The sequence below is a fragment of the Triturus cristatus genome, chromosome 7 (genome assembly GCF_964204655.1).
Source record: "Triturus cristatus chromosome 7, aTriCri1.1, whole genome shotgun sequence".
NCBI classification, from domain to species: domain Eukaryota; kingdom Metazoa; phylum Chordata; class Amphibia; order Caudata; family Salamandridae; genus Triturus; species Triturus cristatus.
In genome coordinates this window covers 61,145,272-61,163,039 of record NC_140590.1, presented here as the reverse complement: position 1 = coordinate 61,163,039, position 17,768 = coordinate 61,145,272, and the positions used below count along the sequence as shown (strand labels likewise).

Genomic DNA, 17,768 nt, shown 5'->3' with positions numbered 1-17,768 from the left:
GCGTTACAGAGAGTTCTTACTTTGGACATTCAGTGCAAGTGTGAACTTGTGGAACGAGTACTCTATGCAAAAATAGCTGATGTTTAATCTTGGCATATCTTTTTTTTTCACTCCTTACATGCTAATTCATATTTCATTTCTGCTGGTTTGTTTAATCATTGCCACTTTTACCCAAATGTAGTAGATGGTTTTGAGGTCTCTGACCATCACCTACTAATGACAAAACTGTTTTTGGTGCAAAATGTATTGTGTAGGATGTTGTAGAGGTATAATATAAGTCTGATATAAATGTAACAAAGCCTTGCGTGGGCTCCACAATGACAGTGTTGGTTTGGTCTTTTATTTGTAAACACCAAATTCCTCCTCACCCACTCTACCTGGTTGGTACACCTCTGCAATAGGTCATGCCCACCTTGAAGAAGAACTGAGGGATAAGCGGGAAATCTCTTTGCTCATGACTATTCAGCGGTGGTCAGTTCCCCTGCGTCTACCTAATGGAGACCCTGAATACGCTGTTCCAGACGGGCCATTGAGGTCAGATGGGTGATAATGAAAGCGTTGCTTGTTTGCTACTATCTATACAACCCTTGAAAACCTCAGTGTTTCTCAGAGGTTATCAAACTCGTGTAATATCAAATTCCATGTTTACTATCACCCTCGAATCTTTCGCTTTTTATTGTTTTTAACATGAGTTTGATGGAATCGTTCAATCAATTTTTGGATGAACTTGATAGTTAGGGCCCTGTGAAAGTTGTAGAGGACGATCATTGTTTTAACTACCTTTCTCTATTAATCACGGATTTCATGATGTTGAGGTAGAAAGTAGAACATTTTTAAGCATTTTTTAGAAAATGTAGAAGTACAATAGTTAAAAACTGAGTTTTTATCTGACTGATTCCGTCAGAATATGGATTACACTTTAGCAGACAACAGTTTGCCAACAGCCATTGCTGATGACCTTGTCTCTTCCGCTCTACACACAATGCAACTGGTCTCTCGAAGTAAAACAAAATAACACTCCAAGATGGCTGCCAACACTTTTTTCTTTGCCTGTGCTTTCATTGCAGTTCTGAAAACGCAGGCAAAGGCAGTAGGCAGCAGTGGGCAGAAGGGTCCGCAAAGATGTGTGTAGCGCTGTATGGAAGCCGTTTTAAATGCTATTCCGAAAAAATCATCGACCCACCAAGCAATCTAGGCCTTTTGTTTTTTTGCATATTTGTATAGCGCGAACTCGACCCAAAGGTATCGGAGCGCTTTACACGAGCACCGTATTTACACTGGCACAGGGAGATTAAGTGTTTTGCCCAGAATCGCAGGATGTGGACGCAACCCCGAGGCTGGAACCCTTGTTTCCAGCACCAAAGTTGGCAGTCTAGCCGACGGACCACATCCTCTCCCCTGATAGTTTTACTTTGCACCGCTCTGTGAGTCACCTGTAACTGTTGTAATGCAACCCATTGCAATATTACAGACACACTACACATCACAACAGGTGTATATTGTGTTAAAAAAGCTCTCTTTTATTTAATTCAGTAGTCTTGATATCAGCACTGGAAGAATGAAAAGATGAATAGGCATAACGCTTTGCAGAGAAACAAACTTATTACTAAGGTGCTGATTTACAATTGTGCAGACAGCGTACTCTGTCACAGATGTGGCGGAATACCCTGTCCCCCAAAGCCTTGCCCCTTCCACCTTATTTAGACTTGGGTAGACTATCAGCTTCCGTTGACGGAGCCGCTGTAGGCTCAATCGATGGAAAGCTTCCGCCGACGGCCTGATGGAGAAGGGGCCATTAGAGGAAAGACTTTCTACCCCTCTCCTTATTAAAGGTAAATCCTGCTGGTGAAGGACGAATAAAATAACAAGCATTTGCAATGAAATAGGTCTCGTAATTACGCGAGTTTGAGCTATTGGCATTATAAATGACAATGCCTTTTATTTTTGTGTCTGTTTGTAAAACATAAATAAAAGGCATTGTTATTTACAATGCCAATAGCTCAAACTTGCGTAAATGCGAGACCTATTGCATTGCAAATGCTTGTTTCTCATATGTCGTTTGGGAAGCATAGACAGACCTCTGGGGCTGTGCGAATAAGCACTCGGTCTATTGTTTAATTAATCAGCAGCTGGTTACATGGTTAGTGGGGCAGTGGCCACACTCCCCAGTTTTTTGTGGTCACCAGACCTCAGTGGCTATATGGTATTAAGCATTTTCTCTCCAGGGCCAGTGTGGGATGGATATTCAATTGTAGCTCAGTCTCTTCCCTGCCATTCAGTTAATCTTGTACTGCATCCCGCAATCTCCCTCTTCAACAGCAGCATGTGCAAGGCATCAGGTGGGCAAGATTACCAGAGTTCATGCATGTGACTCAAATGTTGGAAAACCAAGTATGTCCATCGGACCTGGCACTAGAGGTCTATATAGGAATCCACCTGTCTTGTCCTTAGTAGCTTCAAGTGTTCACCCACAGCATTGCTCTCTAAATCTCAGGGAGGCACAATGAGGGGTCACGCTTCTTCTGCATGTGGCAGCGCTTTGGGGCACCACTTACAGAGCTCCGCAGCCTCTCATGGTGGGCATCCACTTGATGTGGAGCTCGACACATCTCTAAGTCTGATCTCATTTGTACCAAATTGCTGCAGGGCCTTAGAAATGCATTTATTGTTGGTAATCTTTCCGGCTGTCGAGGTTTATCACCCGCCGCTTCTGCCCTCTCAAAGTTCTGTGGCCCATCACCGGTGCGAGGTCACACTCAGGATTCATTTAGGGCCCAGTCTGTGGGAGGCTGTAACCTCCCGCTTGACAGGTTCTCTATTGGGACTCCTTTTTATGGTTTGTTGCCTGCAGCGTCCCGAGGCCCAATCCTTCACCTCACTTACTTCAACTTACTTCAACCCTTAGGGGTTCTGCATATAGGTGGGTTGCTGTTCTCAGGCACCTCTGTGGGAGTCGCATCCTGGGCACTGACTCCCGAAGGCAGCAAAGGGACACTTCCATGCTGCCCCATCCAAGTAAGGGAGATCAGCCCTCAACTGGTTTCAAGTCAGTGTGCCTCTGAGTGGGTGAGGGAAGAGAGCTCTAGTGAGCACCCTGCCGTGGCATTCCATCGAAGAGAAGGCTGTATGCATCCCATCAAGGACTCCAAAACCTGTCCCCCAGCATTGCTGAGCCAACACCATGTGAAAACAGCAACTTAGGACATCATGCTGGTCCCGGTCGGGGAGCTCATCTCGAAGTGGCCACCTTGGTCTGTACCGAAGCTGCTAGTTTGTGTCTTCCACAAGACCACAATGAATCCAGTTGCTTGACGAGTCCAAAATGTGAAAACTAAAAGATTAGTTGTCAACCTCAACTATAGCTGGGCAACCAACCTGCAGTGGAAATATTATGTACACGCAAATTAACCCATGGGATGTAATAAGATTTAAAAAGTGATGCCTAAAGAAGGCAATATAGTCTTTCTGACAAACATCGACCTAAAGGAAGATGATTGACACCAATAACATTTTGATTATGAAGAGCCAGATCCTAGACCGATTTCAGTAACCATCTAAACCCACAGTTTTATGTACAGAGATTGCATCTCAACACCTACACACCCAGAGACTCTGAAGAGGAAAGGTGGATAGTGGAAATATGACTTTCAAATGAGGATCAATTTCCTAAGGAGCACACACTGCATAACACTGAGCAACCCCTAACTGAGGGACGGATCCAAATGTAAGATTGGCATTAAAAGCTGGGTGTTCGCATCGAAAGCCATCTCCATGACTTGAAGAGCAAAGGTCTCAAAAACAAGCCCTTATGTCAAAGGCACACCACCCTCTACAGTCAGATTGGCTGCAAGAGCAGCCTCTGAAGCCTGTTCAACCTAGTCGGTATCGAAAAGATCTGACGACATACTATGTGCCTTGGAGCCAAGAAATATCAGACTCCACTCCATCCCCAGGTTTAGGAAGGGGAAACATAACATTTTATACAAAAGCACATCTTTGTCCCGATACAGAGTACGTTATGAGCATGACATCAGAGCAGCAACATGGCCGGTATCAGACACCACCTTGGCTGCATACAGCACAAATTGCATAAAAACCATGCACGCAGAAGATAACTTTCGATGAAGCAATTGAACCAGAGCTACAGTCAGATCACACTGTAAAACTGACTCCGCCTAGAACCAAATAAAACAAGCATTGACGTAGCCAATCGGTCTCCCTTTTGGGACCTTATAAGTGTTTAGCCATGCAACAGTTGCATAACTAAATACTTATAAGGTCCCATAGCGAGACCTATTGGCTATGCCAATGCTTGTTTCTGTTTATTACTTCTCTGTAGTAATGAATTTTTCGGGGTAACAGCCTTCAGATTCTTTGTCTTGGCTAAACCCCCCATGGACAGTCTTTTCTGGCCTGTGTTGGAGTCCAAGGAAAGTCTTCTTTTGGCAGAACGAATTTCTTGATCCAAGGCTGATTCTGCCCTGATAAAGAAAGCATCCAGTGTCCCTTTTAGGCTCCCTCCCACATTGTCTGGTTTGATTCTCTCTGTAGACATCGCGATTCGGGGACCAAAATCCCAACAGGATCGGCCTTAAACTGCACAATAATAGATAACCAAGTCAACAACCCTCTGGATGTACAAGTTCAGCCGCTATGTACTGTTTTGAAAAGAGGGCAAGTTGCGAATCAAAATAACCCAACTGATTTGAGTCACCAATTTTACTTCCTTTTGCGGGCATCCAGTTTTCCTCACCTGCCTTCTGTAGCGGTGTGTAGTCACCAAAACGGAGTAATCCTATATGTAGGTGGCGATGTTAGAGCCCTGGCCCAGCCCTACCTCCTCCTGGCTACGGGAAGCGCCACGATGTTTTAAGTGCTTTATGGTGACGAAAGCGGTGTGCACTGCCCAGGGGGACGATGGTCAATGCAGGCCCTGATGACCGTATCAGCCGTCACCCTCTGCAATGGTACGTCGAGAGAACCGGGTGAGTTGTGCTGCCTCCAGGGTCCGGCAGCGTTCAACACCCCAACAGCAGATTGGCAAAAGATCAGCCCGCCAAAGTCAAACAATGCGCCACATGGTGAACCCGGTGAACACTGCAAGGTGAGTGAGATAAAGTCTTACTTTTCAATCAGTATTAGACTCACCGGTAATGCCGCCCTCCTATCTCTCTCCTACCGTAGTCCACACTTTTCTTGGGTTTCAATACTTGAAAAATTCTCATGCGTCACTTTCCCGTGTTTTCGCAGCCCAGCCTGCTTGTTAGAGCCACACCGCTGCACTTCTCTGTACTCCGCCGCACTTATCTGCCTCTCTGCCTGCGAAGCACAAAGCACCGGAACCTTCACTCTGCAACTGCCGTCCGGCTGTAAAGACGAAGAAAGGCGAAACCTCTACGAAACCTCTACACTCGGTGCAGTCCTCAGCAGTCAGCTGTGGGGGATATGAGGAACCGGAGCCGACTTTCAAACCCTGCACCCTCGCCAGAGCGTACCGTTCCGTGAAAGACCGTGAAGGACTGTGTGGGTGCTGGAAAACAGCCAGGCAGTGCGCAGTTAGATTTCAGCCCGTAGCTCCTTAGCGTCTTCTCACACCGCACCACGCCAAACCCGGAAAGCCGCCATCAAACGAGGGGGAGGAGCTTCTGAGCACAGAAGTTTTTGTCATACTGACACTTTCCTAACTCCCTATATATAAACCGTAAAGACTAGATCTGCAACTCCCATTGTATTGAAGAACAGGGCTCCTCCAAAGGGCCCTGTTTAGATCAACAGGCTTGTGTTACTGGACTCCATGGTGGTGCATGCTGAACACATCCATATCTGGAAAGTAAGCAGATTGATGCAGCAGGCAAGAGATTTGGTAAGAGAACAGTCATGAATTGTAGCATTGCCTAATCTCACCCTCTCCTAAGAAGCTGTGACCATAAAAACACAAATAGGAGGAAGTGGAAGAGATTATAGAGCAAGAGACAGGTGCCCATAGAAGAAAAGTAGAGACAATAGTATCAGAAGGCAAACCATCTTCAACGCAAGTCTCAATTGTGCCTTGGATTCTGCGGAGACTGATTGTTGGTATGTTATATTGATGCCAGAATACTTCTCTGTACACCTGCGTGCATCAGAGTGGCAGGTTTTATACCAGAAGTCCAACAACACTCATTGGACGAGGCATTTAATGGGAAACATATTTTGGATCACAGGTCGGTAACCTGTTGCAAAAAGTAAAAAAAGAGCAAAGACTGGAAAACCCACAAGTGTTTGCAGCATTACAGGTTTTTCTACAAACAGTAACAAGATAAACTTCCTTCTGGCTCAAATCAGCAGCAGTATAACAGCCACTAAGCTGTACAACAAATCACACCAACCCAGTAGGCATCACAAATTCAGCCTTTTGAGAAGACTATGTGATGTGGTTCATCCAGAGGATGTGCGCAAGGATCTACGGGTAGAAGATCCTTGGTGATTAAAGAATGACTCGAGTCCTATTCCACTGATTATAGGACAAGGGAAGGTTGAGGGGTTTCCACAACAATAAAGAAAGAGAACAACAAGCAAATGGTTCCTATCCTAGCCGGAGAGCAGATGCTGTATAGGGTTCACTAATAGCCGCCCTAAATTCCGCAATGCAAACACAACAAAGAATATTTGCTTCTGTTGCTTAAGGAGATTGCAGCATTACTTAAAAAGGGACTGCAGAGGGGGTATTACTACTCCAAAGAAACTTAGAGGTCCATTTTGTTTTCCTAATAGCAAAGGAGGAAGACAATACTTCCAAATATTAAAAAAACAAAGATGTATTTTGTGTCCTGGTGCTCACCCACCCACATCACCATCTATATTCACCCTGGACTCCCCCAAAACAACCCCCCCCCCCCACCAGATGTCGACAGACAAGGATCAAAAGTGATCAAAAAAGATTTAGTCAAAAAAGACTAAAAGGGGTAGCTCTCCCGGATCTGCGCTTACTGGCGCGGAAAAAAGAAGAACTGACGTCAGCGCGCGAGGGCGGCGTCTAAGTACTCCGACGACGTCATTCCGGCGCACGACGCCGACGACGGACACGGAGCCGCAGACGACGCCTAGCGATGCGCAAGGGGTATTGCTGACGAAAAATCTTCCGGATCCAGTCTGACGCCTGGGGATATTCTAAGGTGAGGAATCTAACTAACGTGTTTCTTTCAGATACATCGTTACCGAAGGTAAGTAACTTGTTCTTTGCTGACATTCCTTTAACAGAGAATGTTCTTGCCAAATCATGGTGATTCCATCAGTGTACCTACCCCAGAATATATATATAGTACGGGGGAGGTACTTTATGAAATACTCTTCCCAAATCATTGGCGTTAAAGTGTCCATTATATAAGTTCACATAACTGGGGGCCAATAGTTTCCCCATTGCAGTATAGATGGGATTGTTGAAGGTAAACTATTTATTTTCCAAGCATATTTGGCTCATTTCTAGAGTCTATGCAGTATACCACAGCTTTAAGTTCAGTGTCCTGTCTCTGAGGTACAGATGTTGAAATGTTCCTAATATGTCTCCCTTTAGGCACACTACATGCCAGATTAATTAGTACACTGATAATGCAAAATCCAATTCACTAACCATTTGCTAGCCACCCACTGTCCCAACTGTTGTTCCAAGATAACAATAGGGTGTCAATGGACTCTCTGACTTGTACACTCACTAATTCAGACCTAAAAAACTGGATCATGAGACATTTTTTATTTCAGAACTTATGTTTGTCATTTTTTTTAAGCCAACTTTATCTCAATGAGACAGTAACTGTTTCAATGTTAACTCACATCACAAGGGTCAAAGTGAAAGTGATAATAGTATTGCCACTAATAGATCATTAAAACTTAATTTGACTATTCCCTCCATCCAGTTTGTGGGTTTGAATGCCATCTGTAGCCAAATGGGTGAACGATAACTGTCTCAAATTAAATTGAGAGAAGACAGAAATTCTCTTCTTTGGAAAGCAAACCTCCTTGTGGTCACATTTGTGGTGGCCTTCCGATCTGGGAACCCCGCTGTGCCTTCCTCCTCAGCCAGGAACCTACGTGTGAGGTTTAACCAGAAGCGGTCAATTGTTTATTCGTGTCAAAAGTTAGGGTCACATGAATCACTTTTCTGAGGACACTTAGAAAAATGCTTTCGCTCCTTCTGATTTCCACTGACAAGTTGGTTGTGTATGCTCCCATCACTTCTAGATTGGCCACTCTTTTGGTTTGTCCTCCATCTACCCGCAGATTCTTAAAGTTCACAACTCTGCTGCCCACTTAATTGTAAACATACCACACCAGTACCCCTTCTCAGTACCTCAGCGGTAGCTTCACTGGTGACTCGTTAGCATGTGATCTGTCTTTAATGATATGTGCATGGTTTTCATGTGCCTTTCTAGTAAGGGTCACACTAGCCTTCAAAAACGTATCCAGCCTTACTATCCAGCTCTCCGTCCGAGATCTGAAGTTGCCAATCTAATCTGTACTCCCTGCATCATGAGACCCTGTATTGGAGAGGTAGTATCCTCTCCTTTCTGGCCTCCATACCTGAAACTCACTTCCTGCTAATGTCCTCAATTCAGGTTCTGAGCCATTATTTGGAAAGAAACTCAAGACCTGGTTATTCAGCTCACTAAAGCTTTCACTTCTTGAGTCTATTCCCTAGTTTTCAGCCTTTGTTGCCAGAGCGCCAAGACGCCCTCTCTGGGCAGAAGTTGCTCTATACAGAATTCTCATTCACTTGAGTCTGTTTAGATAGATGGAGACCATTATGTTTCAGATGCATTCAGACAGATCAGTGACTCCTCTGACCATTCGAACTTAATGCTGCAAAAAATGCACCACAATAACCCAGTAATGTATGACGAAAGCTGCCTCAAAAGCCCCATCTGGCCTCAATATTGAAGATACCCTATGTACAAAGCATTTTTTCCGTCAAACTGCCTGCTTGGGCTGTTTGCGACTCCATAAATGCTTTTACATATATTCAAAGCACAAATTGTGATTCAGTAATATGTCACCGAATTGCAATTTGTGTTTGCATTTCAATATTTGGAAGCGGGATGCTTTGGGAGTCCTTTTTTAAATACCGAATCTGAATGGGATTTTTTTAATGTTTTGAGACCAAATTCTGGTCTCAAAACATGAATACTTTACCGACTCCTTGAAGAAGGTGGTAACTCATTCACAAATATGAAGGGGTCCAGTGGAACCCTCTCTCGTTTGAAAACTGGAATTCTTTTTTCTAAGAGCAGGCAGTGGTCACAGGGACCACTGCCTACTCTCAAAAAATGAAACTTCAAACTTTCATTTTTTTCTTTTTAAATGCCTCCCATTTGTCTTTACAGAAAATAAGATTGCTTTATAGAAAAGCAATCCCAGACATGGTGGTCTGCTTACCTCAGCAAGTCTCCATCCCTGTGAAGACTGCGATTCCAAATGGGTCACAAAATGATACCCAACTCATTAATATTCATGAGGTAGTGCGATTTTGCGACCTCATAGGAGTTCCTATTTAAAAGATGCAAGCTTTCTTACTTTAGGAATCGCGATTTCCTATTGGATTCAATAAGAGTGGCAATTAGATAATCTCAATTTTAGATTTGTGTACTGTTGGATCTATTTCTGGCTGTACTTGGTCCTCCCGTAGAACCACAAGGTCACAATGTCATGTTGACACACAGACTAGTACGCATTTGTTTTGCATACCACAGACAAACACCTTTTTAAGTTTGTCTGGTGTTTCTGTTTGTTTTGACAGAAAGCGACAATATTTGTATGTATATGACTGAAGATTGCTTCTTTTGGGAACACTCCCACAAATTATTTTCTTCAAATACACCTGTGAACTAGCATAGACGTTTTTTGTGCTCTGTCAGCTTAGTTAATTAATATATCCCTATGCACGTTATGCATTTTTATGGCATTAACCCATTTCCTTTCAAGGATTATACATTTGTACATCAGGATGTGAGGGCAAAAGAACCCACAACTCTAGTTTGCATACATTTTTCAGCAGTACCACCCCTTATTTTGATTTGGGTTCTTATGAGAAGAAACAGGGATGACCTACATTGGTCTGCTGTGTGTGCTCCTCTGGACTGCATGCCACAGGGCCTCTGAGTTATTCCTGTTATAATTACGATTTTTAATGTGCAAATTAGAGACGTGTTTAGTGCTTATTTTGAGCCGCTGGTTGCAGGAGTGTCCTCCAGAACTCATTTTTGGGGACCAGCACTTACTTTTACACATCAGACTTTCACCCAGAGCAGGAGAGAAAACAGAAAAGGAGGAAAGAAGATGGAAGAGAAGAATTGTGGCAAAAAGAGAACGCAGGGATGAAAAGGAACGTGCAAGAGTGGGGAAAAGAGGCACAGAATGTCTGGTGGTGGATGAAAGATGCATGGGGTGGAATCAAGACTAGTCAGCCTTGGAAGTCGCAACTCTGGCCTTCATTAGTGCCAGCGGCCTTCGGACCTGGTGCTTATTCTTTTTCAAACTAAGCACTGAATGTGTTTCATCTTGCATGTGCTGTTCTCTTTTTTTTTTTTTTCTTGTGTGTTCAAATAACTATGTGGAAATGGATATAAACTATGTTAATTTGTTTAAGTAATGAAACTTTTATGTCTTTTCAACTGTGTACATTGTATCCTTTTTGCCTGCTATTATTAATTGTTTGTGTCTGTTTTCTATTTAAATAGTATTGTAACAAATTAGCCTTGAAAAAGCTCATTGGTCCATGGCTGGGGCGAAACATGTCACCTATGTCCTAAACCTGCACTCATTCGGACTGACTAAAGCATACAAAACAGTGATGGATGGAATGCTTGAATTAATCTCAGCCACTGGTAATCACTCTGGGCCGCATCCCAGTCCATCATTCCTTTGCACACCATGCCACCTCAGTTTGGACCCAGCAATATGCTAACCAGTCTTTCCCCTGCTCCAATCGGAACAGTTCTGGCCAAACGGATGGATTGGGATGTTGCCCAAGTAATTACCAGTGGCTGAGATTAATTCAAACACTACATCCATCACTTTTTTAGTGTATTAGGACTGAGTCAGGACTTGGACTGGAGGTTAATTTTCAGTAACAATCAATAAAATTTAAAGTAACAAATTACCTGAGAATTGTGAAATCTTATACAAGCATCGTGCTGACATTGTATTTTTAGCTAACCAAGAGTTTTTACAAACATCAAAGCAGTCTCCTAGGAGATATTGCTACACAACAATTCCATGCCCATCCTCACCAGCCATTGAGTGATGAGATTAAAATCTCTTTCCTTGACGTCTGCAGTCATTTTGTCCTTTTTCCATGGTGGTAGCTTAGTTACCAGTGGTCTTAAAAGCGAGTCAATGTTCTGAGCTAATCAATAGAAAAGGTATTTAACCCAAATGTAACAGGGTGTTAGAAGGGACTTTGGTTTTTGGATAGATCTTTAGGTATTCATATGTGTTACAGATTTCAGATCTCATACAGGTAGCATTATTAATGAAGCAAAACTCATTATCACAAACACACTTTGTTCGAGGTCCTGCATACGTTGTTGGATGGTTGGGAAGAGATAGTCGGACTAGGGAATGGAGGTGTCCGGTTGTTAGCGGGTGGTGGACAGGCTGCTAGTAGAAGGTTTCAGGGTGTTGGGTGAGGTGCTCAGACTCTCGACAGTGCTGATGTGGGTGTTGCAGTAGTTCGGTTTGAGGGGAGCTGGGCTGGGCATTGGGTTTGTCACACATGGAAGGGGACAGGAGCTAGTACTTTAGAAAAAAGCACTGTTTGTCTCAGTGTCTGCTACCTCTGCTGCCATCTTGTCTGCCTCGTGAGTGTAGCTCACAATTAATTTGACTTTCTCTCTTTATTGGCAGAATCGAACATTGATTTGGCCGTCTTTGCTTCGAGATCGCACCACATCCTGGCTACGTTTGCAGAGCGACCTGATTCAGTTTCTGGCTACTTTGGCCCCTGATGGTTTCCCTGTTCTATAGAGGGTGGATACGCTTTTCAATTAAAATATCCAGAAAATTGAGTGATTCTACACCTGGTGATGGAAATCTATGCTTCAGATCATCTTTTTATGGATTATACAGATAAACTGAGGAATTGATAAATAGTGAGGCACTGAGGAATTCTCTATTTTGAAAACTATTCCGTTGTTCAACTTTCCAGTCTCTAGATGGAGCCCAACACATGGGGATTTATTACCACCTGGTATGCACCATCCATGCATATACTATTCGAGTGTTTAGAAAGGCCCAGTACTGATCTAATCAGCATTCCAGCCACTAGGAGCCCTGATGTGTAAATCACTCCAGTATACCTCCACACCAATATACAATGGAGCCACTAGTGGTGGCTAACACGGGTGCACCCCATTCCACCCAACCATGAGAGGGACCCACCATAGATGGATCGACGGTGTGGGGGATCCTCCTGAACAAGTACATTCCCATTCCAGTCAAGAGCGAGAGCTAGCCACATCAATGTATATCTCGATCACTCATGGGTATATAATTCCTCCTGCTTCAGGTGGGCACAACGGATGAATATACCACTCTTACCTCTAGATGGGGCCCTTTCGTATGAACAGACCACTTCTCCAGACCTGGATTACTATTTCCAGACTGTCGAGGGGGTCATGTACCACTCCATCCATGTTGTGGCTGAAGGGGTTCTTGCCACTGGAGGGCTCCAGTGCATTCCAGCCACTAGAGGCAGCTATGTCATGAATAGATGTAGAGGCCGCTAGAAGGGGGCCCAGCAGTCATGGATATCAATTATAGTTATAATTGGTAGAAAATGACAACTGCAGGCCTCAAGAAGTGCTTGTGTCGCACCCAGTGAGAGCCTAGGATGGTATCAAATCACTGGAAGGTGGAGGCCAAAGAAGGAATGGGGAATTGAGACTAAACTCAATGTTCTGACTAAAGGTTACCATTCTGTTTGAGACCAAAGCCTGTGTGACATTGAACACCTCTCTCCAGAAGTGAACCCTCTTGGGAGCCTTCTGCCTTCGGTCACGTGAGAGATGTAGTTAAAGGAAGCTGGACCCACCGGGCACTGCGGCATGCCCTGCGGTATAGTGGGAAAGAAATACTGGACTAAATACATAGGAAGTGCCTTTGAAAGGGAGGCCGGTCTTCTTTTGTCTCTTGCCCTTGGCACAGAAGTCTGGCATGGTGCCGCACATATGGGTGCCAACCTGGTAATACTCTCACCCTGCCTCTTTTACCCTCAGTGCCTAGAGTGAATGCTTGTTGATTTTAGCAATTCTGCACTTTAAGATTTACACCTAACTTTATTATGTAAGTGCTATGTAAATTGTTATCATGGACTTTGCTCCTTATTTTGAGGTTCAAAACGTTTTTCATGCTAAAATCCTTTTTCTGAGCAGTGGAGTCAAATGTTCTTTGGGGTTCTTGGAGATGTGCTGGTTGGGTTCTATTTGGTTCTTGATATGGCCTTGAGTTCTGTTTGCTTTTTGAAGATGATCTAAATAAGTTCTGTGTAGTTCATATGATGCTTAAGATGTTTGCATTGGGTTCTGGTTCTTTGAGATGTGGGTATTGCATATGCTTTATCCCAAGCCCATGTTCTGCTTTGTCCCTGTAGATGTGCTGGTTGGGTTCTCCTTCGTTCTTGAGCTGCAGGAGGTGCAGTTTGTTTCTTCGAAAGGAGCAGAAAGGAAGGGAGAGAAACACCAAGTTATGGAAATGTTCAGTTCTCCTCTAAAAACGACCAGTTGGGCTTTACCACCGACCCAATAACAGTGATACGGCAGGTGAGGGCGCAGTATTATACTGTGTAGATTTGTTAAAGGCTAAAAACCATCAAACAAGTAGAAAAAGATGGAGCGGCTACACCACTGTGTGTGGGTTCAAATACTGGGCGATTTAATGGTAAATGAGGCCAGGTAGCCGGAGCGCAGCCTCTAAAAGGCTGAATATCGATTGGATGGTGAATGACAGGGTTGCTAGCTAGCCCCGCGTTGGCAGGGAACTTAACCTCCATTATCGAGTTTTTATTGAACAGACCAATGCATTCTGGAAGTTGTAGTGCTTGTATGCTTGCCTTGAGGCAATTGGATCAAGGCTGTAAGAACATGGGCAAGGTTTATAAAAAGATGGCAACAGGAGTACATGATTGCAGAACTATGTTTAGTTCTTAGAAGGCAGAGTTTTTTTTGTAGCACTATGAACACATGAAAGAGAAGGCCACAAGAAGGGACAAGTTTAATGGCGATAGTAAATATTAATAAGAGTGAATAGTTTAACATTGAAAACAGGGGTGTAGGTTAATTATGTCCTAAAGATCACAGGAGTTCTTCCCATTAGAGGCATTTGTGTAAGGGTTGCTCAAAGCAAAGATTTTCGGCAAAACCATGACTAAGCAAAGAGGACTTTAATGCAGTGATGCCTGCGGCAGCGTACCAGAGTGTGGACTTGTGCAGTGATGCCAGGAGCGTGTGACAGTGTGGACTCCTGCAGCGATGCCTACAGCAGAGTGACGGAGTGTGGACTTGTGCAGTAATGCCTGCAGCAGCGTGCCAGAGTCTGTACTCGTGCAGTGATACCTGCAGCAGCGTGCCAGAGTGTGGACTTGTGCAGTGATGCCAGGAGCAGTGTGACAGTGTGGACTCATGCAGCGATGCCTGCAGCAGGGTGACGGAGTGGGAACTTGTGCAGCGATGCCTGCAGCAGCGTGCCAGTGTGGACTCCTGCAGCGATGCCTACAGCAGAGTGACGGAGTGTGGACTTGTGCAGTAATGCCTGCAGCAGCGTGCCAGAGTCTGTACTCGTGCAGTGATGCCTGCAGCAGCGTGCCAGTGTCTGTACTCGTGCAGTGAAGACTGCAGCAGCGTGCCAGTCTGTACTCATGCCGCAATGCCTGAAGCCGCATGCCAGAGTGTGGACTCGTGCAGCTATGCCTGAAGCAGTGTGACAGAGTGAGGCAGCGATGCCTGGAGCAGTGTGAGAGAGTGAAGACACACTGACGGGGTGGATCCCAGTTCATTAGTGCAACCACAGCTGCTATAGCGTAGCAAGGACTGAATACACTGGCCGGGTGTTCCCTGTGTATTAGTGCAGGGACTAGCTCCTGGATACCCTCACGTGTGAATAGCCGCGTTCTACAAATTCACATAACATAGCAGGGGTGGCTCCTGCAGCACAGTAGTGGCTGGACACACTGGGCCATGGTTCCGAATACATTAGTGTCAATTTGTTTTCTTGCCACACAGCATTGGGCTGAATAAGCCATTAAAAAGGTTAGAGTTCATTACTTTATTGGTGGTTGTTATTCTGCGGCAGTGATTGAGCACAGTTTTCTGGGGTCCAAGACCTCAACAGTAATGTTTCTGCCAGTCTAAAGGGGACTAAAGACAGTCCTGTAGAAGTCTAGTATGACAGCCGGGGGCTGGGCACAACTTTCGAGGGGACTGTATTTGCACTTGATTGAGCAGTTCTAGTTCCACAGCATGGAGCTGGATGTGATGATTGAAAATGTCGAGTACTACAGCATAGAGCTGTGCCTGATTGAGAATGTGTGGCATAACATCGTGGAGCTAGGCATGATGATTGAGGATGTCTGGTACCACAGCATAGGACTGAGCATGAACATTGTGGATTTCAGATACCGCAGCATGGAGTTGAACAAGATGATTGAGGAAGCCTGGTACCACAACATGAGGTTGGTACAATGCTAGAGCAGGTCCGGTACCACAGCATGGGGGGCATGATGATGGGCTGGTCTAGTATCACAGCATGGGTTGGAAAGGATGATGGGCTGGTCTAGTACCACATCATGAGGTTGGCACGATGCTAGAGCAGGTCCAGTACCACTGCATAGGTTGAATATGATGATGGGCTGGTCTAGTACCACACCTTGGGTTGGACATGATGATTGAGCTGGTCTAGTACCACAGCATGGGTTGGACATGATGACTGAGCAGGTCTAGTACCACAGCATGGGTTGAACTTGATGATGTGCTGGTCTAGTACCATAGCATGGGGTTGGGCATGATGATTGAGCTGGTCTAGTACCACAGCATGGGTTGAACTTGATGATGTGCTGGTCTAGTACCATAGCATGGGGTTGGGCATGATAATTGAGCTGGTCTAGTACAACAGCATGGGTTGAACTTGATGTTGGGCTGGTCTAGTACCACAGCATGGGTTGGACATGATGATTGAGATGGTCTTCTTCCATAGCATGGGGTTGGGCATGATGATATAGCTGGTCTATTACCACAGCATGGGTTGGTCATGTTGATTGAACTGGTCTAGTACCACAGCATGGGGTTGGATATGGCTTTTGATTTCAAGCACCACATCATAGAGTTGTAGCTGATTGAGGATGTCTGGCACCACATCATGGAGCGGAGGATGATGGGGCCCACATCATGGGGTTGGATGTGATCATGCAGAAGGTGTGGTACACATCAGGGGTTCGGACATGCTTGATGATGTGTTATATCACTGCATGATGATTTTGAAGGTCTTGTACTGCGGAAGGAAGAAGGATATCATTTTTCAGGCCTCTATTACCTTTGCAGCAAGTGAACACAATGATACCATAGGAGGGTGTTGGATACAACCATCTGATCCAGCACTCATCTGCCTTCATTTCTTTGGAAAGTGCAGCAGTTCACTTCTAGGTTGCAACAGAGTTAAATGGCCCCCGGATGGATGCCCGAGTGAAAGGTGCCGTCCTTTTCTTGTGCAATGGTGAACACTTGGATAGGATTGAAGAGGACTCCACTGAACAGAAAAAATAGCAAGAAATGACTGAGAACCGAAAGATCAGGATTGTGTTGGGTTTTAGTAACACTGTCTTTTTATGGGAATCTTTTGCAATCACATGTACATGCACTCTTTCTAAAATGGCAAATAAAGTGTGAAAAGCTGCCTTGAAGGCAGGAATTTAAAACAGCTGCTTTTGTCTGGCTTCTTTCTGTTGCATTTAGTGTGGTGCTCGATCTGTCCATTGTAAGTTATTGTTTCAGTGTACTCCTTCTTAAAAAGGGGATTACAGCATTTTCAAGTTTACTTTATTATGAACTATTCCTTACTAGTCGCTTTGGCCTTCAATGCTCCCTTGGATTTTAATAGCAAACCTCACATGCCTCTTGAAAGGCATAAGTGATATGAACTCCGTGAGAACGCATTGCCTCTAAAAAGCCCGGTCTCTCTTGGGGCAAAGCACCATTTGTGGAGTATTTAATGGAAATAACACATTTATATATGTTTGAGGCATGTGAGCTGCAGATCACATGCTTTGCACGCTCCTGCCATCTAGTTATGGGTCCGGATGTTTGCAAATTGTTTTTCTTCAAACAACTTTTTCCAGTCACGAGGTAGGTGAAACCTTCTTTCGGTGATAGTGCACATGGGCATAGACTTTGTTGTTAGATTGTTTTTTTCCGCCATCGGGTTTGGACGTGTATTGGTGCGCTCCGATTTGAAACTTTCTTCGGGTTCCTCTAGGTGTGCAATCCACTCTACCCGCGTCGGTATTGTTTCCAACGTGTATCCCACTTCTACGCATATCGTATGCGTCGAGTAAAACCTCTTTTTCAAAGATCGACTGGAAGGCCGTCTGGCCTAACCACGTTGGTACACCTCGTAGTCAATGTAACGGACTCCATTCAAATTCTGCCCTTGTTGCCACGCCAAGTATCTGCGCACCAACTCGCATGGAGTGTGCAACTTGTGCTGGTCCCCGGTGAACAACGAATAGGACTGTGACATGTGCAGATCCT

General features: G+C 44.7%; 1 protein-coding gene across 1 annotated transcript in view; it reads left to right on the top strand.

The window, feature by feature from the left end:
* Positions 1 to 16,936, top strand: part of LOC146808808 (uncharacterized) — a 185,068-nt gene extending 168,132 nt beyond the window's left edge. Inside the window, exon 8 of the mRNA XM_085615634.1 lies at positions 11,878 to 16,936. The gene's annotated coding sequence lies outside the window, so the exon portion shown is untranslated. The remainder of the gene's footprint in view (positions 1 to 11,877) is intronic.
* Positions 16,937 to 17,768: the final 832 nt, after the last annotated feature.